A 13,275-nucleotide genomic window follows, 5' to 3' on the forward strand; every position below is an offset into this window, starting at 1 on the left:
ATCACAGAGCTGTTGCAGTGTGCACCACAGACTTCCCCATCCGAAACTCTGCACAAGTCACCACCACAGGGACTGTTACTATATGGAGATGTTTTTCATGATTTTCTTGTAAGGTATTTGTTCACTGGCCATTCTTATGGATATTCACACCAGGGTATTCTCTGTTGCAAGTTTATGAGCCTGTTAAAGCAGGTGTAAATGTCATCAAAGACACATTTTAGCAAATAACTCACCCCGAGCGCTCCCTAATTTGCCCAATCCCAACTTTCCTACTCAAAACTTAATTTTGATGAGCAGTCTACCTTGAGATAACCATGATTTTACCTTGCTGTGCCTTCTTTACTTTTCCTTTATTGCTGTTGTTGATGATAGGCCAGCCACCCCCCCACCCCCACCCCTCTACCACTGTGTGACGACTACCACAATTGGCTCATGACCCAGCTCATCCGAGCAAAATCTGATAAATATTTTCCTCTGTGAAAAGATGCCTTCTTGGGAAAACTGTGAGAATGAGAAAAACAACTGCACGTTTAAGTTTTTTTTTTTTTTGACCATCAACCCCTTATGGTCATGCAACTAATGACTCTTCTCAGAAACCTCAGGAACCTTTGGCTCCTGGTTAAAAAGCATCTGAAGACGGTTATTCAGTCCTGTCATTTTTAGTTAAGAAACATTGTTAAGCTACACTCCTTTTTTATCTTTCAGACAGCTCAAATAAATCAAAATAGTTTTGTCTCGTCACATCTTAACTATTGTAATACAATGTGTTTTTATTTAGCCTATAAGCTGTAGAACACAACTAGTGTTCCCATATCACCCTGATGGTGGTTTTGTTACAATAGCTTCCTGTCAAATTCTAATCCTAATCCTTTTCATCATTATTAAGACATCACACAATTGGCTCCACCATATATCAGTGTGTAGCTGAAGCCATATTGATTAAAATATTTTTTCAAGTGCTTTTTAACGACTGTGAAGCTCTTTGTATCCCTTGCTTTAAAAAGCGTTTTACAAATGATGGCCTCACATAACGATTGTTTTTTTATTATTATTGATTATTCTGCTAGTTATTTTCTCAAATATTCAATCAATCCTTTTGTCTGAAGAACTGTCAGAAAATAGTGAAAAACGCAAATGACTATTTCACAGATCCCAAGGTGACATCTTTGAAGGCCTTGTTTTGTCTGACCAACAGTCTGAAACCCAACAATATTCATTTTACAATGATATAAAACAGACAAAGGCAGTAAGTCCTCACATTGGACAAACAAGACAAGAAAATGTCTGGTATTTTGCCAGAAAAAAGTTATCTGTCGATTAAATCAAATAATCTTTGCAGCTCTAACCAAAAATATAGTTTTATTACTCACTTTCTACAGAAAGTGCTGATGCTCATGTGAATGATCTTTGTAACGATCATGGGTTGTTTTGGAAGGCAAAGGCAAACATTTTGTTGTACAAGTTTAAAATCTTTTTGGTCTAGTTAGGCATTAATACATAGGGTCAGACACATTTGGTCTTGAGCTGTGCAATATATCTAACTTATGGTCCCACTTTATTGAAAAAAAAATCTCTCACTGCAGCTTTAAAGGAAGTGAGACCATTGGGACCAATTCTTATTCACTTCCTTATTTCCAGGATTTCCCAGGTGATCGAGAGAGTCAGACCACTGTAGTTTCCCCCCGTTATAAACGTGTCTCTCTAATGTTAGGGCTACTCCAACAAACATTAGGGCAAAAGAAAGGTTACAATGACAATATCAATAAGTTACACCATAATTCAGGTGTTAGGGTGGTGTGAGAGATGGATGTGGGGGAATAGCTCTGTGTCTAAATTGGCCAAATTGTCTTCTTTTTCCTCCTCTTGACCTAGTCAAGGTCTCCAAAACATTAAAATAGATGCATAAAAAAAGTGCTCTACTCGAAAGGCATGTGCTGGTGGACATGAAAGGCTTGGAAATACTCATTGTTCTTCATTGTCAAGTGTTGCCCTCTCCATTTGACAGTATAATATTAACAGTACAATTGACTACCCAGGCTGCTTCCTTCATTCAGCTGCTTCAAAACCGCTGTGGCTGATTTCAGGCAGGTTTTTAAAATCCTTTTTTTAGCTACTCTGAATTGTTTAAAATGTCAAAATATGCAAATCACTCCTGACCTCTTTTGAATCATAAAACGCAGCATAAAATCAAACTTATATTCGAGTTGAGTATGAGGAAAATATGAAAAAAAAGTACACCTCTTGCTTAAACACTTTGAGCATTCCTGTTCGCACAACTTGCAAAGCTCACAACCAATCTCCCACACTCAGTGTCGCTGAGAAATTTTGGGGGACGTCTGTGTTTGAGCAGGCCGAGATGTGAGATGCAGCATGTGGCACATTAGCATTCCTAAAAGTCACACTTTAATTGGTTGCAGATTGAAGTTAATTGATTTAGCTGATAGTTTTAAAGCTCCTGAAGATAATTAAGTGCAGTGTTGAGAATTCTGATATGTTGACATTTTGAGAATGAACAACCTGTAACGCGTGGGTACAACATAACGTTAACTAACATCTTAATCATGCAAATTGAAAAACCCGGCAGATTTAATTATCACCGGCCGAATCATTGGTCCTCATTAATTACATTGGGCTTATTTATTCACATTCACATATCTATCCCACTTACTTCCCAATTATGCAGGACAGTCCTCAGACCCCCGCTGATATAACAAACAGTAATTCCATTCCTGCTTCATTAGGGGATACTTGTAATAAGACGCTGAGAGGATGAAGGGACAAATGAGTATCCAAGGTTGAAGAGCTACAACAACAAGCATCCAGAACATCAGAAATTATTATTAGAAATATTATGCTTTATTAATGCTTACATATTTTTATATATTGAGTCTACTGTAGAGGTAATGAAATGTGTGGTGAGGAGCCTCCACTTCCTAGTGACGCACATGAATTACCAAAAGCAACCCACAGGAATAAAAAAAACAGCAACAAATTAATCTGCTGTTGTAAAATTGCAAGTTGACTCAACAAGTAGTGAATAGTTGTTGTTCACACACTGCAAAAAAACATACTCGCTGAACTTAATATAGCTAGGTTAATCAGCAGCTGTTAAAAAACTGAAGCATTAATTAACAGAACAGACAGCAGCTGCTCCAAGCTAAATGTTTTCTCATATTTGCGTGTAGGGGATTGCATGTTTGGGGTTCAGGTTGAAATTGGAATGTTACTTTACTTTTTACTTTACAGACAGTTTGAAAGTTGTTGTGTACTTGCTAGAGCAAATTAGGTCAGAAGACTCAAAAGGTGATGCAAAATGACGCACTTTGATATCACTGTATGAAACCTGAATTGTCATAACCTTCAGAGTAGTGTTGTAGTACTCGAGACCGGTCTTGGTCTTGAGACCGGTCTTTAGACCACATATTGATGGTCTTGGTCTTGTCTTGGACTTGACCGCGTTTGTACTCGGTCTTGTCTCGGTCTCAGACATTGAGGACTTTATTTCAAGACCAGTCAAGACCATAACTTTGGGAATATCAATAAATTGCTTTTGCACTTTCTGATTTATTTGTTAACATCCTAATTTTGAGTGGATGTAAAACATATTGCTTCAAATGCAACCAATAACCCTAATAAAAATGTGTTGTTCCCGTTGACGACTGTCACCTCTCCCCACGATGGTAAACATGGAAAAGGAGCGTTGAATAAAGATGCTTACGTTGATTTCAGCTCTTAGTGTTTGTATGTGGGTGTTTTTATGGGAATCTGGATCTTTCAGATCAATTTGAGAAGTACCTATGATCCCGTTTTACATTTTACTGTGTGTCATGTAATGTGGGGAACTGGTCTTGGTCTTGTCTCGGTCTCACCCTCCCTTGGGCTTGGTCTCGACTTGGTCTCATCCCCTAAAAGTCTTGGTCTTGTCTCGGTCTTGATAAACCCTGGTCTTGGTCTTGACTTGGTCTCGGTTTGGGCGGTCTTGACTACAACTACTTCAGGGGACTGTCAGGATGGCAAGAAAATGAAATATTGCAATGGACACAGTTTTTGTCACATTTAAAAGTTTTCTTTGACAATATTTCCAATTCTCTGTTATTATGATATGGCTCAACCAAAGTATGATTTCCCCATTGGAGCCTTTTACAAACTACAACCAACTCAAGATTCCAAGCTCTGAAGTAAATTTCCAGACAGCACCTGTAAGTTGAAATGGACAAACCCATTTGTATACATTGATTTGATTAAAGGCACGTTTGTTTCACTAAACACCATTGAGTTTTAAGGTAGTTCTTTATGGAAGACTTAAGAGAGAGCTACATCAAAACTTTACATTAACCAGCTCTATTAACATAAGGCTGTCTGTCCACGTCTGTCAGCCTCTCTGACAGTTGTGATGCTTTATGAGCATGCGGATACAATAGCAAAACTGAAAGGGGGCAAAAAGGAGGCAATATGACATTAATCTGGTGTAATGTGAGAGGGTGGGTATAGATGACGGCAAGTGCTAGCAGAAGAGTTCTATGATTAGATGAAGACAGACATCAGTAGACATAGATGGTTGTAATGAATAGACATAGTGTGGCGATAATGACACTTTATCGTTAATAGTGCTCATTAAGAAGACTAGCCACTTGGTTAACGATGATGAGAGATGAGATCTGACATTTGTCATCTGGCCAGAGACAGAGGACAGGTCGTGTGAATTTCCTTGCTGATAAGAGGTATAAATGTATAAGTCAGATGGTTACAAACCAGGCAGGTCTAGAAAAGTTTGAATGGGGTGTCAGTCTGGGGCGCGCACTCAAAGACGTATTCTCATTCTCAATTGAAATCATATCACTAAATAACAATGAGCAACCCAGATCTTGCGAATATTTTGTTGTTGTTTTTTTCTTCTTTATTGTGGGGTATAGGGCAATCAGACTGGCTGCTATTAATGGAATTAGAAACTAACTTCTAAGTGAGAAGTGAGAAGAAGCAACACAGGGGTTGTTTCCCATTTCTACAACTATCAATTAAGTTGTCATTTGAAAAGTTTTAATCTAACATTTTAATAAGGTCACAATTGAAAACTGATGATATCCTTGTTTGTGTGTAATAAATGCACATTGACAGCTGAATTTTTTTTGCACTAAACACAAATATGTATGACTCCAAACAGGTTATGTCTTTCTATGGACAGATAACTGTGCAATGAGGCAACTACAGAAACATTCAATTTAGAGTTTCTCTATGTGTCGTTACATTAAGTAATTAGAATAGAGTTGTTCAGTTAGTCCTTGACCACAATCATGCTCATGTACAATGATTGTAAGCAGTACAACTTAATATCCCTCTTGACAAAACTTACTTAGTTTACTTCAATTAAAAATGTCCTGACAGATCTGATGGTCCAGGATTCAGGAGGTTGGCTAAGACATTTTTTTTCTTCTGGATAAAAATGGCAAAACACAACGTAAATAAAAACATTTACTTTTGGAGAAGTGTGTGTGTGTGTGTGTGATAATAATGATAATAATGATAAATAATAATGATTTATATTGATTTGAAATTATTATTTTTTTTTTTTTTAAACTGACATTTGAAAATTGTACGTTGATGCAGTAACAGGCAGTTAAACAGAAGGTGACAGTGTATATACATACACTATATAATATGAGTGAAGATGTTTTTATTCATCTATCTATACATATCGTGTTGGTACTTGGCAGTACAATCTGCATTTGAAGACAGACTTGAAATGGCTTGCAGCTTGGCAACTATGGGACTACCTAATTCTTTTTTTCTCGCACCAAGACGAGATCTCAGAGGGGTTTCCAGTTTCTAATTAATAATTGGTATATGTGGCTGACACTCTTTGAGATTATTTGAAGTCATTAGAAAACACCCCCTTCCACTGAAAGAAGGCGACCAGCAATCCTGGAGGGATCGCACAGCCGCACCAAAAGTGTTTTGTTCAGGAAATTTAATTGCAGCATCTACAAACTTGTTCCTAAGAGTATTACAAAATAATGACTCTGTTCTAACATGAAATTAAAAGCAAAACTGTTTTTTTCTCCAGGCTGGAATAATCTTAATGGAAAAAATATTAATGCTAACACCCATAGTCCTGTTGTTCTCAGTGACTTACGTCATTGTTTGATGATAAATTGCCACTTGTCCCAACTCTCAATCAAATTCCCTCTGTGTTTGGTTCTCCATATCTTGTAGCTTCCACAGTCCAAAAAGGCTTCTCCCTTGGTGCTGCATACAGAAAGTTGCCTTTGTTCTCTATAAAATTAACCAAAACAGACAGCCAAGTGTGAGTTTGTTTGATGACAAACACTGGGAAATACTGTATCATGACAAATTAGCAGACGACACAATTTGCAACAACTTTTAGATCATGCCTAACAAATAAGCTTAAAAAATAAAATGTTAAAGAGGAACAAAGGGACATGGATATCAAAGACAACGTGTCGAGAGCAGCAAAAGGAAAGAAATATACTTCAAGACAGGGGCATAAGGAAAGGGCTTGAGGAGAATGGAAAGCACCAGGACAAACACATCTAGGCTATTGATTTATTGGAGGGTATAGTCTTAGAGACGGGTGCAAGATTGATCAAATGGAAGGTTATCCTTACTCACAGAGGCAAGCTGTTTGCCAATATCCATCACTGGAAACTCAAAATGGCTCAAAAGATCCTTGACATTCTCCAACTCTGCAGAAGCAGGAGCTGGCCGGAGGTTAGGAGATTCTCTGTGTAAGGCGGGGATTGTTTTGGACTCCACACACAATGAAAGGATAAACAGTCTCTTCCATGGAGGTAAAGCCAAGGCCAGTGTCACTGTATTCTTAGCATCAGAGCAAAAGTTAGGAGGAGATCTGATGTTTTCTTGTCTGGAAATATGTTAATTTGATATATATCCAGCTACATACCTATTGACCCACATATCCATCTTCTGTTCTATTCATCGACTAGGGCTGGGTGAAATGGTAACAATTGTTTATGTATACATTTTAATATGAGTTGATATCAACAATCATTCTGATATAAATTCACTCAATATATCTGTAGAGATTATTTGTGGTAGATTCAGAACATGTAAGTAAGTAAGTGTAAGTGCACAAGCACTGTGTGTGTTTTATTGTAGGGAAATTTTGAAGGTAATAAACGCAGTCTGTGTCTGCACAGATTTTCAGTAAAGTTAACAAAGCTTGTCCAAGTGGGGGCAGAGAAAACCTCTCTGACCTCTTTTCACTTTTTTAATTGCTTAGGCTAACTCATCAAGCAACTTGCAGACAGTTAGTCATGTACACATCAACCAGACATGGATCAATGTTAGCATTCATTTGGAGATGTGTTTTTGGGAACCTGATGAATGTAAGTCCAATATTCACTCTCCTTTTAGCTCTGTTTTGGTCTCAACCAACTCTTGAGGGCATGGTCTGAAATTAGCACCCACCAAATGTGGGTAAATTGTTGCTAGTGGCGGGTAAAATCTTTGGGCCATCCACCACAGGGAAAATGCACAATTGTATGACACATGTAGTACGGTTAGCGTATTGCACAGGTTTGCATCACACACAACACACACACCCACCAGTCAGTTCAGGGGATATCTATACCTTTGCTTCAAACCAAAATCCACAGTGGAAGAGGTCCAGTACGACCTGACTGACAGCCAGTGCGCTGCTTGCCAGCAGCACCGATCAGACTATGGGAGGGCACTGTGTTGTTGGAGAATCAGTAATCACTGAATGAGATAATTTTGGACTTGATACGGCTTAGTACTACATGCTACTACGTATAACGACTGTATAAAAGAAGTGGACGTACTCGTTGTGACATCGCCCGTTGGTTTGTGGACCACCGTTCTGAAGCCTCGAGTTTGGCAGTTGGACCGGCGCCATGTGGATTTTCTGCAACCGAACTTGACTATATTTGGCAGAGACTGTGGAGCCAACAGGTCTGTGTGGAGCTTGCTATCTTGGTTAGCTAGGTTAACTGTCATTTTAACAGGGCTGACAATTTTGTCTAGCGAACAACAGGCTTAAAACTAAATGTACTCACCAGAGAAAGTGAACAGCAAACTCTTAATAAGCTTTTTCAGCCGCGCTGGTTGAATTTACACAGTGCCGTGGGTACGAGACACACACACCTGATTGACATGTCACCATGGTAACGGCTTGTCAATCACAGATTATCCCGTCCTGAAGCATACTCTGCTTTATGGTCTATTTTCCTCTAAATGGGACCATAATTTATTAAATGAACATCATGCTGTATTGAAGAAGACATGAAACTAACTATTGAGACCATAAACTCATTAGGAAAGTGTTTACTGAGGTAATAAATCAGGTGAGAAGTAGGGTCATTTTACCATTGTTTCTAATGGAACTGGATTTTCTCTTTTGCAACCAGAGGAGTCGCCCCCTGGTGGCATTTCGAGAGGATGCAGGATTATTCCTTATTAGCCTCACTTTTTTAGAAGGAAACATTGGTACAACTGTCTCCTGGTACAACAATGACCTTTTTAAAATACTAATAGTAAGTTTTAATACTTCTATGTATGTATGTATGCATGTGTGTTTGTGGGCATGTATTTTTTGTGGGTAGGATTTGGATTTTGAGATTGCAATAAAAGTTTTTGTTTTGACCAAGCTTGTCTATGAGAAAGAGGCATTACTTGGTTTTATTTTCGTTAGCCAACTTTTGTATTGTAATGGAGTATTTTTTACTTTTCACTATTTCTCCACTCATGTGGAGATTTTAACTGAGACTCATTCATTGGTGGTGGAACTTTTGGGTTTTTTCATTGAGCACTGACTGTATAATACACTGTGATGTGGTTCTGTAGGTAGTTTTGAAATACCTGGTTGTTAAATAAGGTGGTGTGATTGTCATACTGAAATACATGGGATCCTTGTAAATGCAAACATGCATGTTATTCCTTCATTTAGTGCATTTATTTCAAAAATGGATGATAATATTTCTGAGTGGCAGACAAAGAATTCTTGCCTACCACAGTGGCAGACAGTTTCAGACCCTGCTTGAGGGATATACCTGGCTGTTTTGCTGCTAAATGCTCTGCTGTGTTCACTAGCACATCACATTTGGTACTGGGCAGGTAGAGTACAGTGGCTTTTAACACCTTTTTCACTGAAAATATGAGCTGTGAAGTCAAACCGCAATTAGCTGAGGGCAAACTGTTTACTCAGATTAGAATTATCTGTGGGTTTGTCACTACAACCCCTTTCACCTACACGTAGTTAGCACTTTACATTTAAGGTTGTTGAATCTTTCTGTGCTGTCACAGTTTCCTCTCCTGTCTTTCTGTCTGACTTTTGATACACAATAATAGCATGTGGTGTGTTTAGCTAGCTCAACCAACACTGCTGTGCCTGTTTTGAGATTGGAATGTGTGTTCCCAAAAGGTTGCCATATAGTTTGATTGGTTATATATAGCTTTGTGTCAAAGATGCGATTGATTGTTGGTACACTGTCATGGAATGCATCTAACAGCATATCAAAGCTTCCCATTTTATTATCGAGGAAAGTGTTTCAAATTGCAGTAAGTGTTAACATTGTTTACTATCTAGTGTTTCTATCAGATTGGCCAGTCGGAATGTAATATGGTGCTTGTCTAGTGTACTATTCTGAAATGACATTTTCACCAATGGATGCTTCATCACTAATGTGAATGAACAGAATAAAGTGAATGAGTTGTTTTGTAGAGGTTGCACTGTATGTAGAGACAATAAGCTGATGCATGCACTGTACACAACACGTTGACCCTAACTGTGAGAATAAGTGAAGGAGAAAACCAACAAAACAGTGTTTTACTGCTGTAACGCTGACAGGGCTTTGTGCATATCCGCCATACACTGAACCTGCCCAGACTGTTCTGGGAAGTTATGGCCTGTTGAGCAGCTATTAATTTGCATCTGCACCTGTGTTGACAAGAATCACCACCAGGTTTACTGCCCTGATTGTTTCATCTGTCGGGGCACGGGAGTAAAATGAGACACAATTAATTCCTGTGAACCAAAATCCACCCTGTCCATTAATCTTGTAATTGTAAAAGAACACAGCAGTGGAGGCAGAGGTGGCAGCTTGTCAAGTGGGGAATGTGAGGTGAAGGAGATCCAGTCATCCTACAGATTGACTGTGAAAGCTTTAACACATAGCTGATCTTTCTATAGACGTTATAGTTCATCACTGTGTTTTATAAGTTCCATGGAGCTGAATATGAAATCATTGGCCAGTATTACACAGACATTCACTTAATAAGATTCAAGAAAAGTTGAAAAAACTCATATTTGGTATTTTTATGCAGCATTTATTTCACAACACTTTAGTTTAACTCCCCTATTTAGAATTTAAATGGTGTTTGCTCAGGTGTCAAGTAGAGTGAAGAAGAAGAAGAAGCATTTAAAGATAAACTATTTAACCTATACATAGAAATGATTACAGCTGTGTTACATGATATTATCTAGCATGCATTAATTGTTTGTGCACCAGATTCAGATGCTTATGATCTGATCAGATCAGATGTTAAATCTTCTGACAAATACATTAAACATGAAGATAACTTGCAGTGACTTACAGACTATGAATAGCTGTTGCTAAATAGGGGGTAATGTAAATTGTTACTGATTAAGGGATTATTAAAATAGTTAAAATAGTTACCTAAATGATCAATCAATTTATTGATTTGGCAGTATTCAGTATTCATTTTCAATGCAATGCTTCCAGGAGTACATTTTTTGAAACTGTCCTACAATAGCTGTGTCCCAAATTTAGTGTTTGAACTGGAAAAGGGCCCAAATTAAGTACCCTAAAATGCCATTATGCATAGGCAACTAAAATCATTTGATTTTTGTTTGATTTATGAGATGATTAATGTCCCACAATACAATGCACAATTTACCTGTCTTGTACAGTCTGTTGATTTCTTGTAAACCAACTGCAAAAAACAGAATACTATAAAGATTATTATATAGTACATGCTGTATGCAATTAGTATGTGTTATACTGTGCTATATGGATAGCATGTATTCCATGTTTCCAATGAAAATAGGTCACTAATGCAAAGTTGCACATGAACATAGTTCATAGGCTCAATGAAGGTGCAAGGAACAGTTTCTTCAGGAAAAGGTAGCTCCAACTAAAATGGTTGACTGTATGCTCTTTGGATCACCTGGAGTAACTGGAACATTGTTTCTGGAAGGATAAAGTATTGTTGAGTCTTTCATATATAATTTTCCAATGGTTCGAGCACCACAAACAAAACTCACGTCACCTCCATTGTTTTGGGATAGAGGCACAAATCTGCATGGGTAGATAACCACAAAAGCTAAGTGGGGGTTTTTTTCAGATTGGTGTGAAGTGACCCTTAAAAGAGACAGTGTTGTTATGACATGATCTGCACATTATATTAACAGCTTACAACCAATGACACAAGGATTGAATTAGTCCCATGTGACAGTGCCATGTTCAGGAACAGTCAATGCATCACATGTGAGGTGTTATGAGTCTTATATAGTATTTATTCTATATTTTCAGATGTTACAGCATTTTCTAGTCTACAGTATAAACTAACATAAAGCTGCATGTCTGCTCTATCATTATCTTTAGTCATCTTTCATTTGTTATACTTACTTGACCTGTGTATGCTGTATTTGATTGAATTGTCTTTCCTCTGCATCCCGAATATCCTCTCAAAGAGAAGTGCCAGGTGTTTCAAGGATAGTGTCATTTGTCATCTGGTATGTTATGTTGTGGTCGCTATATCATAGGAAAAGCCCCACAGTTTCCACTGCAGGCGCTTGTGTCACGCTCATCACGTTTGACAGCTGTTCAAACTTCACCGCATCTGCTTATTTGGAGGAAAAGTCTGCTGCTATCATTACAACATTGCCATATTGCCTCTTTTTGCATCTGTTCTCAGAAGTAAACTGTAACTGATGGTATTATCTAAAACCGTGATTCAATAATCTGGCTAATCCTCTGGGCCTTCTTAGAACTGGATGTTGTAGGACTGAACACTTGCTGTGCTCTTGGAAAAGTAGGGAGCCTTAGAGTCAAGAGTTGATATTATGGTGTGCAGGATAAAACATTTTTGGGATTAAGAAAATTTCATTTGGGAAATTAATGAGCACACTCTGCAGAAATGGAGAAAACTTCAATGCTCGCTCACAGACGACGAACACAATATCAAAACTACGAATGATTAAGGAAGATAATTCCCATTAAACACAAACAGCAGTATAGCAGTGTGACAGCGATTAAAATGCATGCTTGTTTAGGGGATGCACTGGATTGGAAGGCCCCATTGTATGTGGTGCCGGGCTATGTTTAGACTGGAGGAACACTAAGGTCATAAGAAGCTTTGAGGTGAAAAAAAAAAAACACATACCACCTCCTACCCTCCATCCCTTATTCCTTCACACTTTACTGCAAACCCTGCCATTTCAGAGATTTATAAATAGTATTAAGCCTGTTCTTGGCTCTCTTGTCGTTATGGGCCGCTCAGTTTGAGTGGCGGTTGTCACAGACAATTTCTATCATACTTTTATGGAAAAAGGCTGTTCACCGAGGAGTAGAAAATTCCCTTTGAGGAGGCAAAGTCTTAGTTGGAAGAAAATTGAGCACAACAAATGCTGATCTATTTTGGCAAGTAATTGTAAAAGGCATACATATTCCAATCTGGTTTAAGGTCTCCGAAGCTTTCAGGTAAGCACTTTGACTTAAAGCAAATGATTTCAAGTGTTAAGACAACAGAGGAGTGTGATTTGATAACCAGCCATTCTAGCCTACTTTAGAATCCTTCACATCTCATGATTTTGTGGACTCCCACAAAGAAAGCAAAAAGACTTCCCTGGATTATATAAACTACAGCACATATACATCATTATCTGCACATCAGTCTAAATCATTTTTACATGATTTCACCTCTAATCGCGTGGAATTAGAGGTGTAGGTAGAGAAGTAAGTGGAATCAAGTCTGGCTGATGTATCAATAAAACATTGTGGCAAGACACATTGTGTGCCTAATTGCCAGGGAGGTAAAACAAATCCTAAACAAAGCTGTAATGTATATTTCAGTGTTCTGTTGGAAGAGTTTAGGCAGAGACTCAATGCACAATCTGACAGGCATCAGGGAATATCAGCAAAAAATGGCAAATCCCTTTTAGACTCAGAACTGGGAGAAATAAATGATGTAATTGGCAGAAAATGTCTCGGGTGTGAAGCCTTGTGTTTTGCAGAAGTTCTCCATTCGTTCTGAGAG

The sequence above is a fragment of the Micropterus salmoides genome, unplaced genomic scaffold, assembly GCF_014851395.1.
Source record: "Micropterus salmoides isolate LMB-PRFRI ecotype aquatic unplaced genomic scaffold, ASM1485139v1 Ms_hic_scaffold_6, whole genome shotgun sequence".
NCBI classification, from domain to species: domain Eukaryota; kingdom Metazoa; phylum Chordata; class Actinopteri; order Centrarchiformes; family Centrarchidae; genus Micropterus; species Micropterus salmoides.